Source organism: Diabrotica undecimpunctata, chromosome 3, assembly GCF_040954645.1.
Source record: "Diabrotica undecimpunctata isolate CICGRU chromosome 3, icDiaUnde3, whole genome shotgun sequence".
NCBI classification, from domain to species: Eukaryota; Metazoa; Arthropoda; class Insecta; order Coleoptera; family Chrysomelidae; genus Diabrotica; species Diabrotica undecimpunctata.
Window position 1 is genome coordinate 112,367,515 of NC_092805.1, and position 11,330 is coordinate 112,378,844.

An 11,330-nucleotide genomic window follows, 5' to 3' on the forward strand; every position below is an offset into this window, starting at 1 on the left:
GCAAACTGTTTGCGTCCGGAAGGGTACACGGCAGTAAAAACCTTACTAAAACCATGGTGTAAAAGAGCTGATTTGAATAAGCATATTGGTAGAGAAAGAGCAAGAATAAGAAGAGTTTACGGGGGTTTGAGGATGGAAAGAGAAACTTATAATAAATAGAAAATATAAGTTAGAAAATATAAATAGTGTTATTGACTTTGCAGTGGCATGAGATTTGGCTGTCAATTAAAGGTTTTTATAAATACTGAAGTACAGTATGTTACCTATCCCCATATAGCGGGGGAAGGGAAAATCAGATAGATTTTGTGTTATGTAGAAGAAGTTACAGTTAAAACAGGTTACGAACTGTAGTAATAAAGGGTGAGTTTGTAGCTAGTCAAGAGCGACAGGTAATAGTGGATACTGAGGTGAGGCAAAAAGGAAAGCAAGTGGAATACAGAAAGTAAACTGGTGAAAGTTAAATATAAAAAAAGATAAGAATTTGATGAGTCTTTAAGATAAGTGCTGGAAGAGCTTGACTGGTGCAAAACCAACAGTAAAATTGTGATGCCCGTAAGAGAGGAAGTGCTAGGAAAAAATTTGGTAAAGGGACTTCTAGAAACAAAGAAACTTGCTGGTACAACGATGTAGTGTAACAAAAGGTTAGAAAGAAAAAAAAAACTAGAAATAGGTATGACAGGTCTAAAAGAGAGGAAAATAAGGATATATACAAGTTGGCAAAGAAGGAAGCAAAGTGCGCTGTAGCTACAGCTAAGGAAAGATCGATGAAAAGGTTATACAGGATTGCTAAAGCAAGGGACTAATTATCAAAGAAGCAGATTAAGAATGCGGATGGAAGACTGTTAACAACTAATGTTGAAATAAAGCAAAGATGGCATAAGTACTTCAGAAAGTTGCTCGGAAATAAAGAACATCAGAGGAAAGACAGAGGATGCGGGATCTTAAATGAGAATGTAATAACGGAGATCGCGGGAGATGAGTCTGTCAGATCGTTAAATAGAATGAAAAATGTTAAGGCAGTAGGACCTGATGGAATACTAGTGGTTTGGAAGGTTCGAGGAGAGGAAGGGATTTATGTTTTGTGGCAAATGATGAGCCTTGCTTGCTTTGAGACAGTTGGTAGAGAAATACGGTGAGAAAAAAAAGTGATAAATACATTTGGTATTTATAGATATTGAGAAGGCGTACGACACGGTCCATAGATAAGAGCCATGGAGACGTATGAGAAACAGGTTCCTAAGAAGTACGTAAGTCTCGCGAAGGATATGTATAAGGGAACGTACACCAAAGTAATGACTTGTGTCGGATGGACCGAAAGTTTTACAGTGATGGATGGTTTGCATCAAAGATCTTCACTGAGTTCCTACCTGTTTAATCTTATTATGAAAGTACTGACAGAGAAAAAGGGAGGGGGCTCCTTGGTCACTGCTCTTTGCTGATGGTATCGTGTTAAATGTTGGACGAGAAGTTCAAAGGTTAAAAAACAACTATTGAAGAGGAAGAACTTAAGATTAGCAAGTCGAAAATGGAGTATATTTGGTTAGGAAGTAAAGGAAAGGTTAGGGACATAGAATTGCTTAGAGAAAAACTGGAAAGAATTGCCCACAGAATACAGGCTAGCTGGTTTAACTGCAATCGAATGAGCGAAGTTCTTGGTAATCGAAAAATTGGGGAAGAGCTGAAATAAAAAAATACAGGAGTGTGACGAGACTTAAGTTGCTGTACTACGGTGAAGTGTAGGCTTCAAAAAAAAATTCAGAAAAAGTGGATGTTAGGTAAGACTATAAGGGACAGGATTAGAAACGACTTATTAGGGAAAGAGCTAGGGTAACTACAGTCTCAAAAAATATTCAGGAACAAAGACTGCAATGGTGTGGTTATGTCAGACGTAGAAATAAAAACTATGTAGGACAAAGTATAGAGGTGTTAAAAGTTATTGGAAGGAAAGGTAGAAGAAAACCGAGGAGAAAAAGGAAGGGGTGTGTGGCAGAGGACCTAAGAGAAAGGTAGGAAGAAAACCCAATGTGGCGACGAAGAGTACAGCGACCCTTGAAAAGGGAAAAGCTGAAAAAGAAGAAGAAGAAGAGTGTAAAAAAAACAATCGAACGTCATGGTTGTAAGAAAAACCATTACGACGTTTCAGTAAGGTAGGTAGTAACGCTCGTTGCTGATGGTTGAAGTAAACTATTTATTTGTGTATTCTTGAGGTCTAACTTATTCGCAAATTTTTTTTATACAGCCTCATTTCAAATGCGTTTAACTTCTAGATGACGCCTTGTTTGAGTGTTTTGCAGCCATCTGGAAGCAGAGACCATATGTAACATTTAAGTGTTCTTAGTTCCCATATGTATGAATCTTGCTCTATTCTATTGACACAAACATTAATATTGTGTTAAGCCTGTAAGTCCCAGCTGAAAACTAACGTTTTTCTTTTTTATGGTATTCATTTCCAACCTCATTCTGGTGCCCTTTTCTGTGGGTTGTTTATTAGTATCTTCACTGTCCTTCATTTTTTGTTCTGTACTTTTGTTTCAGTTATGGCCATTGTTAGCTTTGAAGGGATACTTGAGATGTCGATGTCTATATTAACTTGGGGGCTTTGTTCTGGTTTGTCATTGTCGAATAATTCCATAAGGTATCTTTCCCAAATGTATCTGCATCTAACTCTATTTCTTGGTTTTCATCCGTGATTATTGACAGGTTAGATTGACAGACAGGTTAGATTGATAGATTATTGACAAAAAATAATAGAAAAGTTGAATCAACAACAACAAAACTGTTGCGATCTGCTTGCTTTTAATACTTGCATATTAAGTAGCACCAGCAAAGGGCAGATAGTAACGTCAATAATTAACCAATTCTCTAAAATACATGAACTGAACAAGTCGCTTACCAATTTTTAAACACTATCAGCTACACCGTTTTTTTGAACAGAAAAGAAATATGCATTATATGGACAATTTGTGGTCTTTACTTAGCAATTAGTCGAATGGTTAGAAAATTTAGTAAAACTAGGAAATCATTCTCATCATACAAAAGGCAGTAGTAGTGGTTAGTAGAAAACTTGTTCCATACAGTTGCTTACCAAAGATCATAGATTAAGGTTCTGCAGTGATTATTCTCATTGGATTATCGATAACTGGAGGAGACTTTTATTCGCAGATAAAACCATAGTAGGTCTAAAATCTCCAGTAGGTCGCGACAAAATATGGCGAACACCTGAAGAAAGAATTTTCAATTATAATATCTCTCCAAAATATTTCTTTGGTAGTGGATGAAAAATATACTTAAATAAATATAAATCCCTATTAATTATTTATATTTGTAAATCATGTATATAATAAATAATTTGTTTATGCACGATTCATTAAACAATTGTATATCTGGAAAACAATATTCAAAACCATTGTCCGAAGTTTTCAAAACAGTCATTAAATAATATTTTATCTATTCATAAGAATGCATTTCTTTATGGCTTAAGTATACCCAACTGCTAATTTCAGAGAAGTACGCTGACTCTTTTTATTGTGAATGCTTTGAACGATATTAATACAATAGAGACAAAAGTCCAACATGTGTCGACTGAGATAGTAACCTCCGTTTCTTTCCTTAAGTCACTAAAACCAGAGAGTCTATAAAGGTTATCGAAGAAAAGACAAGTAGTACTAGTGGTATCTTATCTCTCGTAGACAACTTTACGAAAAACTGGACGAAAAATTTAAAATAAAATGTCGGTGGTATTGTAATTGTAAGTGGTTCCTCGCGGTCAATTAGTGGAAGATGTAAGATTGAGTTACAGAGCTGTGGATAAGTGATACCCTGAACCCTGCAGCTAAGGTAATGGCATATGTCTTATGAGTTCATAATATTATTTCACTGTAAAGGTCTGAAGAAAGAATAAAATTTGCGATGTTTTTGTCCGTGAGTGTATAATTTAGGTAAACGGAATCGTGTATATATGCATGGATATTTATATACAAACACATACTAAAAGATTGATTGCATCTCTAGATACGCCAATGAACAACCAAATTGAACATCCCTCAAAGACGGAAATTCGAATGGGGTGTTAGATAACATGGTCTCCACTCTCCACGAATCGCCATTGGCGTGAATAAAGGGACGATATGGCGAGATATAACCCTTACATAACCCTTTAAGATACATTTGATACGAATTGTTAACGATGTGATTACATATTAAAATGTCTGCTAATTTAATATCTAATGTGCCGTCTTACTTAATATTAATGTGTTAACAGGGATTCTGCTATCGTTTGCAAAATTAATTATGTAACCCTGGTTTGATTAATGGAAATGTGATAGTAAGCATGAAAACTTTTCGTTAAGTTTAAGACGAAAAATTGATGATGTTACAGAATTTCCTACAGAACATTTTTAATAAATAGGAAATCGACCCAACATGTTTATATTATAGCATAACCGATAATTTTATAGTAAACATAATTTTGAGCTATAAAGACCAAGATGAATTAACAGTAAAATATATATTTTTTATTAAAAATAAATATTTTCAAACAAAATTGTTATAGTAAATTTTGCATTTATTACTTATTTTAATAGATATATATATATATATATATATATCGGTTTCAAAACGTCTTGCGTCGTTGTCCGATGCCTAATTTCCACGAATTTCTATCATTCCATTGTTCTTCGGTCAAGTCTCGGGAGCTCATTGCCTTTGTTATTCCCTCCTTCCATGTTCTTTTAGGTCTTCCTCGTTTCTTACGATTTGGTGGTATCCATTTCATGGCGATTTTCGGTAGTCTTGTTTCTGGCATTCTTTGAACATGGCCATACCATATAAGTTGTTTCCTTTCTATGTCTGTTGCCAGTGATCCATCTACCCCCATCCTATTTCTTATTTCATCGTTTCTAATTCTGTCTGCTCTAGATATTCGAAGTGATCGTCTAAATACATCCATTTCTGTTGCTTCGAGTTTTCTTTTATTGCTTTCTGTTAGTCTCCATGTCTCTGTACCATAGGTTAAGCTGGTTTTTATGAGAGATTCATAAATATTGTATTTTCGTCTTTTACCAATTTCTGAGCTCCAAAGAACTCCGTTAAGGCATCCAATTGTTCTACGGGCCTGGGTTATTCGTTTTCTAATTTCCCTATTGTCTGTGCCTGTGGTGTCGAAATCAATTCCTAGGTAGGTATATTCAGTGCAGAATGCAATTTCGGTTGTGTCCATCTGAATGTTGGATAGTTCTGCGCCTATTGGGAGATATTTATTTTAATAGATAACTTGATAAATAATTAATTCTAATATTAAATTAATTTTAAATAAAAATAAAGTGAAATCTGAACAATCTGGAACCTGTCTAGCACAGAATTCTGTACATAAATAATAAATTCTGTAGAAAAATTTGTTTCAAACAATGCAATTTCATTTTACACAGATTTTTGTTTAATCTCTAAAGTCTTTTATTTGGTTCGGCGGTCTTATGTTGAGTCTGCCCCATTAGCATTTTTGCTTTTTACCAGAGTTTTTTAATAATATAATAATTTCTTTGTTAGTTTTTAATAGTTTGCATACTTTTTGACATAGTTTTTCTGCTACTTTTTGTTTTGCTTCGGTTTATTAATACGAGTTAGAAATAATCAAAATGATCGAAAATATCTACCAAAACAACACACCAAATATAAAAGTAGAAGAAGAACTAACTATCCCCATTGAAGCTGGCAATAGGATAAGATAAGGAGGATCCCTGAGTCCTCTATTATTCAATCTGATTCAATCTGGAGAAATTAAGTAAAAAAGTAAAAACTATAAAAGGATACCAATTGGGAAAAAAAAGCAACTTACAATAATCTGCTATTCAGACGACGCAATACTACTCTATTAAAGTAAAGATGATTTGCAACGTATGCTGCACCAATTTAATATAACAGCCAGAAAATTTAACATTTAAATTTCCCAAAAAAAAGACAAAATGCATGGTTATAACAGCAAATTTCAGATAATAGAACAAGTGATCGAGTTGAAATATCTAGATAATACACTATCTAGCTAAGTAAATAGAGCAAACAGAGCCACATATTGTATAAATGAAACGATGTGGAGAAATAAAAGACGACACAAAGAATGTTAAAAATAGCAGAGATGAAATCTCTTGATGGTAAGACAGTATGGGACAGAACTAGAATTACAGATATACCTACGACGTAGATGCAAGGTGGAGAACATCAAGGACTGGTTAAGAAATAGAAGAATAGAATGGAATGATCATATAAGCCGAATGACAACAAATAGAGTAGTAAAGATATAGAGAGACGGTTCCCCAATAGGAAGACGATCAGTAGATAGACCATAAAATCGATGAAACGACACATTGAGACAATCTTACTGGAGGCACATTGATAAATAGACAGTCGTATCTACATAAAAGAAGAAGAAGAAGTCGTTATTCCTGTAACCTCTTGTTTATTTTTTATTTTCATAACTGCATTTTCGAATCGTCAACAGTTCTGCATAGTGCTTTTTCTAGCTGAATAATTGGCCCTTCATCTTTATCATTTTGTTTATGTACTTCTCTGAGCTATATTACCAGTAGCAGTATATGGCTTAGAAACGATCATCATTATCATCCAGCCTTTATTTATCGCGTCCACTGCTGGACATAGGCCTCCCTTAAAATTCTCCATTCTTAGCGATTTTGTGCTCTTTGTTGCCAATTTTTCTTGATACGCCTGATGTCAGACAACGTGTGGTGGTCTTCTTCTACTACGTTTGTCTGCTCTTGGCCTCGAATGTGTAATTTTGCTCTTCCATCGTAAGTCATGCATTCTGGCTACATGGCCTATCCAATTCCATTTTAAAATGGAAAAAAAATTAGAAACGATAGCTATAACAATAATAGCTATTGGCAGGACATGGACAGGTAGCTATGAATAACTGAACCCAGAAGAGATGGCTTATTATCAAACAGTCCGCAGTAAACAAGGAAATTCAAATAGCACAAAACAGAACAGTACGAAGATATATGAAAGAGGCTTATGTTCAGGAGTAAACAGAAAGTGGCTGAAGAAGAAAATCTCAAAAAAATAGTTCCTAAATATTTATCTAATTAACATATTATATCTATCCTTATTCTTTTACTTGGGGTATACCCAGCCGCTAATTTCACAGGAGTACACCGACCCTTTTTTGTGAATAGCTGAAACGATATCGGTACAATACACGGAAGAATCTAACACATGCTGAAATCAGGAAGCAGCCCCGTTTCTCCTATTCAAGTCACCTAAAAACACAACATCAAAAGACAGTCGAAAAATAGTCGTGGTTAGAAGACTCAAGTACTCGCAGTGTCTTATATCTCATGAAAGACTTAAAAGAGGAAGACACAAGACCACGTAGTATCCTATCTCTCATAGTGCCTCACAAGTACTTACTTGTATCTCAACTTAGGAAGTTCTAAAGAATCCTCGGCCCGCTAGTACCAATATCACTCGTTACTGTTACTTAGTAATTGTACGTTTAAATTTTACTCACAAAATTAATCGACCCTGTAAGATAGCATTGCAGAGTTACGGCATATATCTAGGCAAGTGATACTCATGAATCCAGCACATAAGGTAGGGCTATATGTTTTTTGAGGTCCTTTTGGTAATAGTTCAGCATAGCATCTAGGGCTCCAGGAGATATTTTGTCTTCTACATCGGCTCCTTTTTCCGTTCTTCTTCTTATTGTGTCGTCTTTTAATAAAGGTTGGCGATCACTTCTTTAACCGCTTTCCCATCCTATGTAACGCGAAATATCTGTTCAACACTGAGGTTAGTCCATTCTCTGATATTCCTCTGCCAAGATTTCACAAAACTGTTTGTCCTTGTTTACCGTAGTGTTATGTTCAACTTTATGTTTAATTTTATGTGTATGACATTCTGCAATTGTTGGATAGCCCAAAATTGACGAAATGCCCCTGAAAATGCTCTAGGAAGCGAAAGTACTTGGGCAAGATTTAATTAATAAAACTGTGCTCGATATCTGCCTTTATTTTTCAAAGTTCAATTATCAATATAGTTATATATAATTATACATAATTAAAAAAAATTAAATTACTTGGTTTAAGAAGGGGCGATTCCCCATCGCTCCACATTGGATCCGACTCTGATTTCCTGTATGTAAACACACTAATCTAAATTTTAATTCTATATTCACTGAATATTTACATTCTTCATATGTTCATCGTATTAGTCGATCTTCCTCTGATATTTTTGTTAGAATCAAAATTTTCCATTGTAATTGTAATAGTATTTTCTATTTTATTTTATTGGTCTAGCATGTTGTTACTTATATCTGTTTGTAGCATATGCATATCAATCCTGCTAATTTCCTGTAATTTTGTTTACATGTACTAAATTTAAGCAAGTATAAAACTCTTATCCAAATTAGCATTTTATTCTTTCCTTTTTTTTTCTATTAGTGCATAAGGGTATAAAAAAGTAGTTCCAAATTTTGAACAATAAGCAAAGTTGTTCTTTATATAACAAAATGTTTAGTTATTTTAAACATCACCTCATTAATCTCAATGTTCCACGGGTTTATTTTGGATTAATTGATACTACTGTGAGTTGGGCCGTTTGTTAGCCAAAGGAAATGCTTTCAAATGGAAAATGTTAGTAGTTTACCTCGTGTGCGGCTGTCATTTCCTTAAATTTACTTAAATTAAATTCACAACTTTACTACCACGCCCACGGGAAATGTATATTCACGCATTTTCATTTCCGCGCCAGAGAAGGGAACAAGGCTACAGAATTTTGATGAAATGAAAAGGGGATCACATATTGACATAGGGCGATTTATTTTTTGTAAGTGTAAGAAAAATCTATATGATTTAATATCATTTGGGCATGACTACCAAAGAGGCTTTATTTTTGAATAAAAGCTTAATCATGATTTTCGTTCTACTATAGCTTTGAATTATCTTCAGGTGGTATTAGTAAAAACAGCAAGACAATAAGTAAAAAAAAACAAAGTGCCAAAATAAAAAAAACACATAATAGAAAAACATTCCAATTTGATTTAAGCGGTGATGGTTGATGCGGAGATAAAGATGATGCGAAAAATTAAATTAAGTCAGACTAGATTAAACTCAGATTAGACTCAGATTAGATTAAATCAGAAAGTAAAGTACTTCAAGAGTACATTGTTGAAGGAGTTTAAGAGAAAAGATACGGTAAATGACTAGTGGGAAGCAAAACAAAGCTTTGCACTCACAATAGCAAAGTTGTAGTATTAGTGGGAGAGGAACAATGGAGTGCAACTTTGGGTGTGGAACAATGGTGTGCAACAGAAGGATAGGGAGAAGAAAGAGACTAGAAAGAGGTATGAGAGGTCTAAAAGAGAGCAAGAAAGGGTTAATACAAGTAGCAGAGAGGAAAGTAAAGCGTGCTGTAACTACAGCTAAGAAAAGATCGTCTGCAAAGCTGCAATAGGAGATAATAAGAGATGCGTTTATCGAGGATTTGAATGGGATGAAGAATGTTAAAGCAGTAAGGCCTTATGAAATACTTGTGAAGGTTTAAAATGCTCTAGGAGAGAAAGGGGTTGACATGATGTGGCAAATGATGAATAGGATATATGAGGCAAAAAGCATGGCCAATACATAAAGGAATAATGGTATCACTGTATAAAGATAAAGCTAACATTTAGGATTATAAGAACAAGGGAGATAAAGTTAATGTTGCATACCCTGTCCTTTCGCCAGGAAGTACGACAATGGATGCCTTGTTTGCTTTGAGACAGTTGATAAAAAATACGACGAGAATAAAAAGAGATCTTCACTAGGTATTTACAGATCTTGAGACGGCTTTCGGCACAGTTCCTAGACAAGAGCTATGGAAATGTGTGAGAGAGAAATGGGTTCCTGAAAAGTACGTAAGGCTCGTGAAGAATATGTATGTTACACCACCAAGGTGGAGAATTGACCAAAAGTTTTCCAGTGACGGTTGTTTTGTATCCAGCTTCTTTACTGCGTCCCCACCTGTTAAATTCTTTTAGGGATGTATTGACAACGAAGATAGAAAAGAGGCTCCTTGGTCAATGTATTTTGGGTATGATATCGTGTTAGTAGTGGAGAGCAAAAAAAGTTTGGAGGAGAAGTTGAAGGGTTAAAAAAAGCATCAAATTGCTTGGGGAAAAACTAGGAAGAGTAGGAGAATTTAAATACCTTGGCTCATACAAAATGGAAAATGAAACACTAGATCGAGAAATTATCTACATGATAGAGGCTTGTTGGTTTAACTTGAACCAAATAAGCGGGGTACTCTGTGATAGAAAAAATTCGTGGAGGACTGAAATAAAAAGAAAACAAGAGTGCTGAGACCCGCGTCGGTATACGGTGGTAAAGTAAAAAGAATTTAAGAAAAGAAGATGAAGGTTACTGAGATGCATATTTTACGGCGGATGATGGGTAAGACTAAAAGGGACAAGATCAGGAATAATGTAATCAAAGAAAGATCCAGAGTGACTACAGTTTTAAAAAAGATTCCGGAACAAAAGCTGCAATGGTTCTGTCACGTCAGACATAGAAATAAGAACTATGTTTGAGAAAGGATATAGCTTTTAGAAATTGAGAGAATTAGAGGTAAAGGAAAACAGAGGAGAAGATTGAAGGACTGAGTGACAGAGGACTTGAGAGAGAAAGGTTTAACAAAAGAAAACATAAACAAAGCAAACTTTAAGCTGTTGTCATTTTTGGAATACAGAAATACATCTTGAACATTGCTAGATGAGGCCATAGATAGGTTAGATAAGACTATTGATAGTCTTCTTGTTTATCTCTTTTATCCTCGTTTACGGTTTACATAAACTTAGGCATTGGTCTTCAATAAACGCAATTCGCCGCGTACATTGTTGCGCCATATGTCGCTTCTCAATGCTTAATATAACAAATAAAGAATGAAGTCTCTTATTGTAAGCTAAACGCAGCGTACAACTGTACAGCGTAACGCAATACGCGGCATAAGGTGTGTATTGGAGACCACCACTTTACCATTTGGCTGTTTAAGTACTCTATTGCCGTTGGAGTGATCTTTTAAGATAACTTTGGGTTAATTCGTAGTCTTATCGAAAAACTGCCTCCATGTTCTCTTTTTAGATCTTCTTAATTCATTGTTTCATATTGTTGAGATACCAGACCAAAAATATTTATATGCAGCATATGAAACGATTAGAGTGTAGTTAAAAATTAAATAGGGAATTTAGTTTTGAAATAATTAGCCATTACGATTATTTAGGAGTAACGCTTATAAACAAAATAATTAATATGCATAATATGAAATAATACAATTATATGGACAAC